We start from the raw sequence: 12,222 nt of genomic DNA on the forward strand, positions 1-12,222 counted from the left end.
ACACTTATTCTCCCTCGTCCACGACCCCCCTGGAGGGAGAATAAAATAGACAGTAGCGTGGCGAGCGCAGCGAGCCCACAAGGGGCTCATTTGCGCTCGCCACACTGTCGGTAAGCCGGCGGTCGGGCTCCCGGCGCCGGTATGCTGGTCGCCGGGAGCCCGACCGCCGGCATATCGTAGTGAACCCGTTTGGTAGGAGGTGGGGATTTGTGTGAATGTGTGTGTGCGGGTTTGGAATCGTTCACTATAAGTCCTAGCCATCCATGCAAAAATGATCTGTGCAAATCTACTGCTGTAAAGCTATTGCAAAACTTAAACCAAAAGATGTCCAAGTCAGCACTGCCCAGAAGAAGTGGTCCATTACAGTTCAATGAATAGTGCCATTAAATTCAGTGTGAGAACCTTAATTCTAGCTGCACCTTTGTAAAGAGAACAAATGTCAAAGCCACGCAGTAAAAAGTGTTGCAGTATCAAAGACTAGTTACCAGCCCGTAAAAATGACAGAACATCATGAAAGTGATGTCAGTGCTGGCGGCTGTGTGCGGCCGAACGGAGCAACACTAATTGCTCCATTGGGCGCCATCAAGTGGCAGCCGATGCATCAAATACTTGTATTCCCCCCCCATAGATGTGAGATGCAACTTCAAAGGTAGTTACTACAACGCATCTGCAGGGAGAGTATAATACACAAGATGTATGCACTTACAAACGTGCTAATGTTAGAAGACTTTGCCAGTCCCTTTACCTGGTATACAGGACAGCTGGAAAAAATCCACAGGGCCAGCAATATCAAACGAAAAACACTTCTATCTAAGACTTGTAACTCATAACACACCGCAAAGCACATATTAGACAGAGGTCACCTGTTCTCTACCTGGCTCAGAGCTGCCAAGTCATCTACAAACACAAAATTGTTAGTGCATACACATGCATTTTTTATTTTTTATAATAAAAGTGTTTTCACGTGGTCTGTTGCTGGCCCTGGTGACTATTTTTTTATGGCTAACCTGCATCCAGGACAGCGGGACACGCTACCCAAAGAGCAGCATGAATCGCCAACATACCCCAAAACTGCAAACATCAGCACATTTCTATGCTGCATAATGAATGGGTAAGAGATAACTAAAGAGGTGAGGGGACTGCCAAAGCACTCCGTCTGCTAACACTGGCACACTTGTAAGCACATACATTTTATGGTCTCATTATCCTGATTGTCTTGGATTTGATCTGTTGTGACTTCATCTGGTGTTTTAGCACCGTGCCCATCCCTTACATTCAATACTGGAATGGTGGAAGATATCAAATCTTGAAATGTATTACAACTGAAAGGGGAGATAAACTAGCGTCTGATGTGCATCTACAATAGGCCTCTACAAAGCTGGGTACGCATTAACGCACGGCATCGCAGGCGACGATACCAGGCAACGGCAAGTGAATATACAACTCGCTGATACCGGCAGCGACAGAGCGACGGCAGCAGCCATGCTGCATTCGCCATCATGTGTCGCCCCCCCCCCGCTAGCGAGGTCTTCTGTCGGTCCTGCATTTAGTACCGACGGAGGATGTTGATAATACCGAAGCAGACTATGTGTCCGATATGTCTGTCCGATCTGCCGTAATGTACCCAGCATTAGTCTAAAACTAACCTATATAATTATTAAACACCCTTTTCAAAATAGGGATATTAAAAGTGTGTATAGATTTTCACCCAAGTACTTACAATTTAATATTAACGAGACTATAGAATTTATTTCATACATCCTCTTTCAACAGTCTAATTCATCTGTGTTGGGAATGGCAGGCTGACATCACAGGTCACTATGTGGGGATCCGGTCATGTGACTGGCGCTCGGGATCCTGGCGGTCACCCTGCCGGTGCCAGGATCCTGCTCGCTTACCAGCACGGCAGTCGGTATACCGACTAACAGGGACTATTCCCACTCGTGGGCGTCCACGACACCCATAGAGTGGGAAGAGAACCTGTGTCAAGTGCAGCGATTTTGTCACTGTCAATCTTCTGATCGCATACTGCAAGTTATACAGATCATGCTTCAAAAGTACAAATACTAGTGGAAACAGAAAGAGGGCAGCATAGTGATGGTGTGCAGCATTAAGTAAAAAGGGGCTGTGTACACTACACAACTTTCCAGCAGTTTCACTAGTGCATATCTGAATACTGAGTACTGTTTATAGAAGTTGTCACAGACACACAATTGAAGAGGATTACGATGTGAACAGATGGGGATCTCTTATATGCATGTCCTCCATTCTCTGCATGCTTAACAGAATGATAGGAGATTAAAAGGTAGGGAATTAATGAGCCCTATTACAAACAGATGACTAGCCACACATACTGCATGCTAAACTATTTTTGGGTGTTCATCAGGGATTATGAATAATCTCCTATATATAGATATCAATGACCTTATTACAATCTCATTACTGCTTGGGACTCAATGGGTCGTGCTATGCTTAAGAGTAATGTGTCTAATTAATAATCACATATTGTAGTAGTGCAATCTTTTGGAGAATGGGGTCAAATTATGAGGACCATAAAGGGGAATTCAATTATCTGCAGGATTTACTGTTTGCTTATAGCTCTTAAACCCGGTACACACGTTCTAATTATCCCAGAGATGTGTGCTGAGTGATCTATCAGTGACCGCTCAGCACACATCTCTCCCCTCGCTCAGCACACCGCGGTGAAATGAGCGATGTGCTAGATTGTGCCTGCATGCAGGCCAATCTAGCACCGGCCATAGCCATCGCTGTGGGATATACACACGAGAGATCCATGCTTAAAATCTAAGCAATCTAGTCAGATTACCGCTTGTACCGCTGAGGTAACTTGGAGTTACACTGGAGGAGCTGCGCGTCTCTGTCCTGTCAGCGTCTGTGTCCACTGCAGAGGGAAAATGGCGCTGGTGAGCTGCTGGATACTCTCAATGAAACCCCGCCCATCAATGGCGCGCAGTCTTCACACTTTTTTTTTTTATCCTGGCTGAGGAATCTGGTGCTTAAAATGGAGAAAAACGTTTTAAGGCTGTTGTGCCAGTATGAGTCCTGTGTACGGTGACGCAGTTGTGTACTGTGTCCAGAGACGCATTCTGTCCCATTTAGAAGCTGTGCGTCTCCGTACCCTCATGCCGCCATAATGGCCGGCGCCCCGCTAGATGGGACGGCGGCTCAGTACTCACCGCTCTTCATTCTTCTGGCTCTGTTAGGGATGGCGGCATGCTGCGGGACTGTACGCTCGCCATGATGGGCTTGCAAATAGGTCCCTCAGGAGCTCAGTGTCCTGTCAGCGGGGAATGGGACCATTAACCCTTCAAGAGGTTGGGCCATTCCCTCCCCCCTAAGTCCCTTGAAGCTGCATGAAAATAACATACATAGAAAATAAATGCAGAACACTCTTCAGGAGTTTCCTTCAGCGTGACCGGCTCCTCCGGGCATATTTTCTAAATAGAGTCTGGTAGCAGGGGCATAGAGGGAGGAGCCAGCCACCCTATCAAATTCTTAAAGTGCCCATGGCTACTAGTGGACCCGTCTATACCCCATGGTACTAAATGGACCCCAGTATCCTCTAGGACGTAAGAGAAAATAAGTTCCACCTCTGAAGCTATAAAAATGTGTCAGTGAGTAATGAAAACACCTGAACACCTGCTGGGTAACCTGGGAAATTTGAACTGTTTGAGGTCCTAAGGACCAAGTCCAAGAACCACTGAAATTTTGCTTTCCATATAGTACTTTAAAGTTTGGAAAGTAGGAATAAGCCAGACCATGTTAAACTTGTGGCTGTGTAATACTGACCACAGTTACTTACACATGGATTTGTAAACAATCACCAGCATATTATTTGATTTAAGAATATGTCATTTTCTAACAAGTACAATGTATAGTCGGATGCCAAAAATATTTCATTTTTCAATTTTTTAATTTCCCCAAGTAACTCAACAGCCTGGAATAACAGGTTTGGCATTTAGTGTGGAAAGGAGTCTTTTCGGGGAAGCAAATTTACATAAGCATTTTTGTAAACACATGTAAGTGTTCGGTAGGCGCCAGTGGTGCTCCGACTATGGTTTCAGCTAATGGGAAATGGGAAGGATGGGGGGAAGGGGGGGGGGGGGGAGCAAATAATAAAAGGTATCTACAGTTATGGACTGTTCCAGTGCAGCAGCGAATAGGATAGGACACATAAATACGGCAATTGTAAAGGACCACATATTAAAAGTTTAATGTTAAGAAAATTTGGCCTAATTCAGCATGGATTGCTACTCAGAGAAAACCGCAAATCGAGCAATTATCGAATGAATGCGCATGTGTAGTGTTCGCATTGCGCACGCACGAGGAATAATAGCGACAGAAAATGTGTACAGATCATAATTGCAATGTAGCCGCTGTTTGACTGACTGACAGCCGTTTTCTGGGTGTGTCAGAAAAAACATAGGCGTGCACAGGCGTTTTTTGGGGAAGGTCTCTGATGTCAGTGTAGACCACTTCCAGGCCGTCTCAGTCGCAGATTAGTGGCAGCCTCAGACCTACTCACATTTGCTCAGACAGAAATGTTTCTTCAATGTTCTGGGAATTGTGTATGCACATGCGAGTAGCTAGCGATCTGCGATCCATTCGCAATTTTGCACGGGGTGTTATTTTTTTTCCTGTCGGGGCAGCGCCTTTCTACTCGCAGACAAATGCAATTTCTAAGATTGATCCATGCTGAATGAGGCCCATTATGCATTCCAAGGGGGATTAGTAACCTAACTGTAAATTCCAAATAATAGAAGGGAGAATGGAGTTAAGGGGGCAGAAAAGGCATTTCACGCAGGGCAAGGACTCCAACTGAAGGTCAGCGAACACTGGAGTGAAAAATGTGTGTCCACTGTTATCCAGACTTTCAATCCCCATGAGTGACTGACTGGACCTTTGCAATTTGGCCCGACATGTGTGTGTGAAACCACCAGTGGACATCAAGTGTGAACAGAAAAATAAGGTTTGTTGGCGCTGAGCAGATCTGTGTGGGTTTACACCCTGGGATTAGCAGCCACCTGGTGAAGAGGTAGCCGGCCTCCTCAAACAACAAAGTAAAAACAGACAAATACCAGGTCAGCGTTTAATTCCAATGATGTACCCAGAAATATATATAAAACACTTTATTAAACAAAACTAGAAAACATATACACAATTTAAAAAGTATTAGACCAAAGTATAATAACCATATCAAACTGAGTCATATGGTACCACTAATATTGGCAATAGTTTACACTGATTGTAAAAAGTAGAAGGTCCTCGCTAAACCTTATATTGAGGAGACTCTCAATTTGATTTTGTCAGTCTCTCAAACTTAAATGGTAGCCCACAGTTTAAGCAGGAATAAATCCTTCAGAACCATACATAAAGGTATCCTCAATCAGTATCACAGCTGGAAAATGTCAATCACCTGAATAATCCACTGAATAAGTAATTGATGCAGGAATATAAAGTTGTATAATGACTGCTACTCACTGTATATTTAGAGTTATCCTTGCTACACAACAGTTGTTATAAAGGGCCGCTCTATATCACCCTGTGCACGGGTGAGAAATCCGTCAGCGCCACGATCCGTCAGCGGTACAATCAGGCAGGGAACCGCTCTCCACCGCGCGGCACAATATTAATACAACGGTCCGCCGTACACCCCCGGCACAGTTGAAATGGTGCTCAGCAGGACAGGGTGTGGGGAGTTCCCAGTGCAGTAGGGAGAGTGAATGATGCAGTCTCGTTGCAAGTGAGCAATTGCCGGCAAATGCTAGGGGACAATCAGCTGCTGTGAAAACGGAGCTTTGTTCTTGTGGGCACTATGAGTGTTAGCGACCCCTTCTCTCTGTACCCTCAACGCGTTTCTCCGCACCTCAGGCGGCTTTTTCAAGAGGCAGAGTGTTCTAAATATACAGTGAGTAGCAGTCATTATACAACTCAAATTGAGAGTCTCCTCAATATAAGGTTTAGCGACGACCTTCTACTTTTTACAATCAGTGTAAACTATTGCCAATATTAGAGGTACCATATACCTAAGTTTGATAAGTTTATTATACTTTGGTCTAATACTTTTTAAATTGTGTATATGTCTTTTAGTTTTGTTTAATAAAGTGTTTTATATATATTTCTGGGTACATCATTGGAATTAAGCGCTGACCTGGTATTTGTCTGTATTTATCAAGTGTGAACAGCTTAAACAGAATAATAGTCAAGACCAGCGGTGGCTGCAGCGCCGTCCAAAGTGTGCAAGGGGGAGCTGGCCAGGACATATGAACATACATTTGAAGTTGTATGTACCATATGTCCTGGCTTCCTTCCCCGGGAATCAGCAGCCGCTGCAGCATAGAACACACTGTATCATTGCTCAGCCTGTCAATCATCATTTAGCATGTTCATATGTCCTGGCCAGCTCCCCACTGCACACTTTGGGCAGGACCAATTCTGTATGTTTAATAAGGGAAAGCCTTTGTAGTTGTATGAATCACCAATACATGCACAAGTCCTGCTATCTAGAAAATAGTTTACAGAACCCCGTTAAATCTTGCTGATGTCACACACAATTATCAAGCGCATTCTCCAATAGCCACTAGCAAGTGATTCCAGGACATTTAGGGGCAGATTTTTAAAGCCTGGAGAAGGGATAAAGAAGTGATAAAGCAGTGATAAGTGCAAGGTGATAACGCACCAGCCAGTCAGCTCCTGTCTTTTTTCAAATATGTAATGATTGGCTGGTACAGTAACACCATGCACTTATCACTGCTTTATCACTTCTTTATCCCTTCTCCAGGCTTAATACATGTGCCCCTTAATGAGGAGGGGAACGTCAGGCAATGAGGGGTAGATTTTTAAATAGATTATTCAAAAACGGACAAGACCGAAATCTGGACCTTGATTGATCCCAATCTTAGGCCCGCATCCACACCTGCCTGCAGAAAATGGAGAAAACGTCCCAACTCAAACTCTTCCGTAGGAGCCTTCTTGGATTCACACCAAGACACATATTTATCCAAATACGGTGGTAATGTTTAGACGTTACTCCTTTCCTGGCCTGAATAAGAGTGGGGATGACTTCCTTGGGAATACCCTTTTGGGCTAGGATCCGGCGCTCCACAGCCATGCCGTCAAACGTAGCCGTGGTAAGTCTTGATACACGGACGACTCCTGCTGTAGCAGGTCCTCGCGAGGAGGAAGAGGCCGAGGATCTTCTATGAGCAACTCCTGAAGATCTGGGTACCAAGCCCTCCTTGGCCAGTCTGGGGCAATGAAGATTGCTCGAACTCTTGTTCTTCTTATTCTTTTGAGAACTTTTGGAAACAGTGGAAGTGGAGGGAAAACATATACCGACCGAAACACCCACTGGGTCACCAGTGCATCCACTGCTATCGCTTGAGGGTCTCTTGACCTGGAATAATATCTCTGAAGCTTCTTGTTTAGACAAGATGCCATCATGTCTACTTGAGGAACTCCTCAAAGACTTGTCACCTCTGCGAAGACTTCTTGGTGGAGGCCCCACTCTCCTGGATGGAGATAGAGTCTGCTGAGGAAGTCTGCTTCCCAGTTGTCCACTCCCGGAATGAAAATTGCTGACAGAGCTCTTACATACCTTTCCGCTCAGAGGAGAATCCTTGTCACCTCTGCCACTGCCGCTCTGCTTTTCGTTCCGCCTTGCCTGTTTATGTATGCGACTGCTGTTACATTGTCTGACTGGATCTGCACGGAATGATCTTGAAGAAGATGTACCGCTTGTAGAAGGCCGTTGTAAATGGCTCTCAATTCCAGAACGTTTATGTGAAGGCAGGCTTCCTGACTTGACCAATTTCCTTGGAAGCTTTCCCCCTGTGTGACAGCTCCCCAGGCTCGGAGACTTGTATCCGTGGTTACCAGGACCCTGTCCTGAATCCCAAACCTGCGTCCCTCTAGTAGGCGAGAACTGTGTAGCCACCACAGGAGCGAAATCCTGGCTTTGGATGACAGGATTATCTTCCGGTGCATGTGTAGGTAGGATCCAGACCACTTGTCCAACTGGTCCCACTGGAATACTCTGACATGAAATCGGCCAAACTGTATGGCCTCGTAGGCCGCTACCATTTTCCCCAACAAACGAATGCATTGATGGATCGACACGCTTTTGGTTTCAATATTTGTTTGACCATTTTCTGGATTTCCAGAGCCTTTTACACTGGAAGAAAAACTCTTTACTTTTTTTGTCCAGAATCATCCCTAAAAAGGACAATCTTGTCGCTGGTTCCAACTGCGACTTTGGAAAATTCACGATCCAACCGTGTTGTTGGAGCATTGACAGGGAGAGTGCGATGTCCTGCACCAACTACTCCCTGGATCTCGCTTTTATCAGGAGAACGTCCAGATAAGGAATTATATTGACTCCTTTTTGACGAAGGAGGACCCTCTGGAACTGGTAATAGCAATCCTGTACTCAAATCTCAGATAAGCTTGGTGAGGAGGATAAATGGGAACATGCAAGTAAGCATCCTTTATGTCTACTGACACCATGAATTCCCCCTCCTCCAGACTGGAAATCACTGCCCTCAGGGAATTCATCTTGAACTTGAACCTTTTCAGGTAGAGATTCAGATTTTCCAGGTTTAAGATCGGTCTGACCGAGTCGTCCGGCTTCGGGACTACGAAGAGGCTTGAATAAAAACCTTCTACTTGCTGTGACAAGGGTACCAGGACAACGACCTGATCCTGACATAATTGTTACCGCCTCTCTTTCTGGAAGAGAAGCTGGCAAGGTCGATTTGAAAAATCGCATGGGGGGACATCTTGAAACTCCAGTTTATACCTGTGGGACACTATTTGTAAGACCCATGAGTCCAGGCCAGATTAAATCTAGATTTGACTGAAAAGTTTCAGACGTGCTCCCACCCGAGCTAACTCCCGCAAGGGAGCCCCAGCGTCAAGCTGTAGATTTGGCAGAAATAGAGGTTGACTTCTGCTCCTGGGATCCTGGAGACGCTGCGGGTTTCTTTCCTTTTCCCCTTCCCCTACCTGCAAAGAAGGGGGAACCTTCGGCCTTTCTGCATTTGTTGGGTCGAAAAGACTGCATATGAGAGTGATGTGTCTTTTTCACCGGTGCAGGAGCATAAGGCAAGAATGTCGACTTACCTGCGGTAGTCGCCGAGACTAACGCATCCAGCCCATCACCAAATAAGGCCTCAACTTTATATGGGAGAGCCTCCATATTTCTTTTGGAATCTGTATCAGCATTCCATGGCGAATCCACAACGCCCTCCGAGCCGATACTGCCATGGTAGCGGCTGTTGAACCCAAGAGTCCAATATCCTTCATAGCTTCTAGCATGTATGCAGCAGCGTCTTTGATACGACCTAATTTAGGAGTATTTTCGATAGCACGACTCCCCCACGCGCAAGCAATGGTGGGTCTGAGCAGCGTACCATTGGCCACATAAATAGATTTTAACGTAGTCTCCATTTTGCAGTTCACCCAAACTCACTCAAAAAAGAGTATTTAGCTCGAGGGAAGGAGGGAAAGTTACCTTACATTTCTTTTCCTTATAGAAATAAGCCTTCTCCTGAGGTACAGTAGGGGCTTCTGTAACTTATAAGACCTCATTTATAACAATAATCATATATTGTACGCTTTTTGCCAATTTGGGATCTATCCCCCTGGAATCACTATCGTCGACAAAGGAATCAGAGTCCGTGTCGGTATCAGCATGTACAATGTTTGCAATTTCTTATGCGACCCAGAGGGGTCGCCTGCGGATGAAAGGGCAGAACTATGAAAAATCACATCTTCCACTGATTTTCTCCAGCTTTCTGCATGAGACTCAGACTTATCTAATCTCCTACTGATATGATTCACACTATCACGTATTTCTTTCACCCATTCAGGCTCATGGTGTGCCTGCGTCACCACATTACAACTGTGTCCCTAAAATGGCTCCCTCGGGGGAAGAGCTCCCTGCCTCAGACATGTCACACACGTGCACAACCACACCACAGACACTCCGGGACTTATAGGGGATAGACCCACAGTAAAATCTGTCAGAAGGACACAGATAGGAGCAGCCAGTTTACAAACCCAGCGCTAGTAACACAATGCCTGTGAAACATAGAATGCCCACTGACATGCAGCGCTTTTTTGTCAATACACAATTTAAAGCACCAATTTCACTGTGCCCCCCCCCCCTGTTTTGCACCCTGATACTTGTATTTAGTAGTGTAGGAGGAATAGCGTTTTCTCTGTAGCCTGAGGAGAGAGAAAATGGCGCTGAGCAGTGTGCTGGCTGACTGAGGAGGAAGCTTCGCCCCCGTAATGGCGCGTTTCTCCTCAGCATTTCTGAGGTAAATTTTTATACTGGCGGTGGTAGGACTGTGCCTTGGGATCTTATGCCCCTTTTCAGCCAGTTTTATAAGGTATCATGCTGCCCTGGGCGCGCCTCCCCCCGCAGTGCCTGTGTATGTGTGGGCAACATGGCGCGCTGCGCTCCCGCCAGCCACGCGGTACCTTTAACCGTCACCTTGAATGAAGATCTCACGTCTAACACTCACCTGTCTTCTGACTTCTGGCTCTGTGAGGGGTGACGGCGTGCTGTGGGAGTGAGCATCTAGACACGGCTAGCGTTCAGTTCCCTTCAGGAGCTAATGGTGTCCTGTCAGCCAGAAGCAGATCCATGGAACTCTTTAGGAAGTTGGTTCCTACTTCTGCCCCCCTCAGTCCCACGAAGCAGGGAGTCTGATGTCAGCAGATCTCCCTGAAAATAAAAAACCTAACATAAGTCTTTTCAGAGAAACTCAGTAGAGCTCCACTGGAGTGCATCCAGTCTGCCTGGGCACATTTCTAAAACTGAGGTCTGGAGGAGGGGCTTAGAGGGAGAAGCCAGTTCACACCCTTGAAAAGTCTTAAAGTGCCCATGGCTCCTGCGGAACCATCTATACCCCATGGTCATGAAATAGACCCCAGCATCCTCTAGGACGTATGAGGAAAAAAAAAACCTTCAAATTTCCTGAAACCGTATGTACTGATAATAGCATTTATGCGCATAGTTCTGTGCGCAATCCAAAAACATAGTTGTAAGTTAATTGGCTCCTAACAAAAATTAACCCTAGCGTGAATGTGTTCGTGTGTACATGTGGTAGGGAATATAGGGAGACATTTACTAAGCAGTGATAAGAGCGGAGAAATGAGCCAGTGGAGAAGATGGTGAATGTGTTCGTGTGTACATGTGGTAGGGAATATAGGGAGACATTTACTAAGCAGTGATAAGAGCGGAGAAGTGAGCCAGTGGAGAAGATGCCCATGGCAGCCAATCAGCACTGAAGTAACATCTATCATTTGCACACTATAAAATGATACAGAGCTGCTGATTAGTTCATGGGGCAACTTCTCCGCTCATATCACTGCTTAGTAAATGTCCCCCATAGACTGTAAGCTCCGATATGGCAGGGACTGATGAGAATGGCCATATATTCTTTGTAAAGTACTGCAGAATGTGTGTGTGCTATATAAATAACTGGAAATAAACAATTTTCTGCTGCGGGGTACATTGGGCTCCACAAGGAATGGACAATGGGGTGTAGAGTAGGATCTTGATCCGAGGCACCAACAGGCTCAAAGCTTTGACTGTTCCCAGAATGCATAGCGCCACCTCCTATATCCCCCCGCCTCCCTGCACAGGATCTCAGTTTTGTGGTTGGTGCTGCAGTAGCAGGCACTTAACAGAGGGGCTGCTCCAGGCAGCCCTAAGAAGAGCTTTTTTTCTGAGGAAAAAAGTGAAGACTTCAAGGGCAGCAGCAGTGTTACATGTCAGTGGACATTCACGGCTGCAGCTCCGGCTCTCCCCAGCGGCGCTGTACACTCCCGAGCCCTGGTTGCCGGGTAACTACAGCAGGAGGCTCCGGTTTTCTTATTGTAAGGCACACATGACGGGGGCTCTCCGGGATCGCGTGGCCGCGCTTCGGGAGGTGGTAAGTGGGTCCAGGCGCGGTCAGTGGGAGGCGGGCCGCGCGCGCTGGCGGTGGACACTGTGGCAGTACAGGCGATCCCACTAGATCACCACGGCATGGGACAGGTCAGGTTCTCTCTATAAACCGTTTTTAGAGCCCGCAGTACCCGGTGGTTTTGCCAGCAGGGGGATAGAGCTTGCACCTGAAGCCCCTCCCCCAGCCCCAGGGCACCATTTTCTGCAAATGTTCCCGCCCTGGAGCTGCATATCTGTCTCTC

General features: G+C 46.4%; 1 protein-coding gene across 2 annotated transcripts in view; it reads right to left on the bottom strand.

Moving 5' to 3' along the window:
• RNF145 (ring finger protein 145) overlaps positions 1-12,222 on the bottom strand; it is a 134,744-nt gene that overhangs the window by 45,451 nt on the left and 77,071 nt on the right. The window lies entirely within an intron of this gene.

The sequence above is a fragment of the Pseudophryne corroboree genome, chromosome 6 (genome assembly GCF_028390025.1).
Source record: "Pseudophryne corroboree isolate aPseCor3 chromosome 6, aPseCor3.hap2, whole genome shotgun sequence".
Taxonomy (NCBI): Eukaryota; Metazoa; Chordata; class Amphibia; order Anura; family Myobatrachidae; genus Pseudophryne; species Pseudophryne corroboree.